Source organism: Octopus sinensis, linkage group LG9, assembly GCF_006345805.1.
Source record: "Octopus sinensis linkage group LG9, ASM634580v1, whole genome shotgun sequence".
NCBI classification, from domain to species: Eukaryota; Metazoa; Mollusca; class Cephalopoda; order Octopoda; family Octopodidae; genus Octopus; species Octopus sinensis.
Genome location: NC_043005.1, coordinates 52,740,999 through 52,742,339, shown reverse-complemented (window position 1 = coordinate 52,742,339; position 1,341 = coordinate 52,740,999). Strand labels below are relative to the sequence as shown.

The following is a 1,341-nucleotide window of genomic DNA, read 5'->3' as shown; positions in this document are numbered from 1 at the left end:
TTCTTTCAGTTTCCGTCTACCAAATCAACTCATAAGACTTTGGTCGGCCCGAGGCTATAGCAGAAGACACCTGCCCAAAGTGCCACGCAGTGGGACTGAACCCGGAACCATGTGGTTGGTAAGCAAGCTACTTACCACACAGTCGCTCCTGCGTCTATATGTGTGATGCTTACAGCACCTAGGTTTCCCAAGTGGTCAGCCATCTAAGTTTTAACTAGGCTCGACGTTGCTTAACTTCGGTGATCGGACGAGAACCGGTGCTTTCAACGTGATATGGCCACAGATTCTCTATAGTAATTATAGCCAACATTAATTTTATTGCGACGTTTCGTATGCAAGCCACTTGATGCAAATACAAACGAGATCGAAGATGAAAATGGGTAACGGGCGTATATGACATATTTCAAGAGTTTTTGCTCCTTCATTAGCATTTGATCTAACTCTCGGCGTCTTAGGTTCAAGTCTGGCCAAGGCCCACTTTGATTTTTATCCTTTCCAATCAATAAAAAAAAGTTCGAACTCACTGCTTAGATAGCCACTAAATACAGCGGTGTAACGTTAGTGGATATGCTAATTTTACACATTAAACACATTCTTGGAAACTGGTACTTATATTTTAATGTACTTCGTTATACGTAGAGGCACATGGCCTAGTGGTTAGAGCAGCGGACTCGCGGTCGAGGGATCGCGGGTTCGAATCTCAAACCTGGCGATGTGTGTGTTTATGAGCGAAACACCTAAGCTCCAAGCAGCTCCGGCAAAGTTAATGGCGATCTTCTGCTGACTCTTTCGCCATAACTTTCTCTCACTCTTTCCTCCTGCACCTTGCAGCTGACCTGCGACGGACCGGCGTCCCGTCCAGGTGGGGAACCTATACACCAAGGACGCCGGGAAACCGGCCCTTATGAGCCAGGCAATTTCAGTACTGCAAAAAATCAACTCGTGTGGTATTTAATATACTATTCTTCGCCTTTGTTGTCAAAATATTCACGCCACTGGTCATCTGAGTGGCCACTACCACATTCATGCATATATATATATATATATATATATATAAATTAGAAAAAAACATCTTTTATCAATTCAGCAATGAAATAATTAAATTATACCATGTAGGAAAAAATTAAATAAGAGATAAAAACATATACCAATTTAAATAATGTACAAAATAATAAATAAAAAGTGTATAATTGGTAAAATGACTACACGTATTTCATATATTGTATATATATATATATATATATATATATGATATATATATATTATATATAGAGAGAGAGAGAGAGAGAGAGAGATAGATAGATGCATAGATAGATAGACAGACAGACAGACAGACAGACA

General features: G+C 39.7%; 1 pseudogene; it reads right to left on the bottom strand.

Moving 5' to 3' along the window:
• Positions 1-166: 166 nt before the first annotated feature.
• Positions 167-285, bottom strand: LOC115215996 (annotated as a pseudogene).
• Positions 286-1,341: the final 1,056 nt, after the last annotated feature.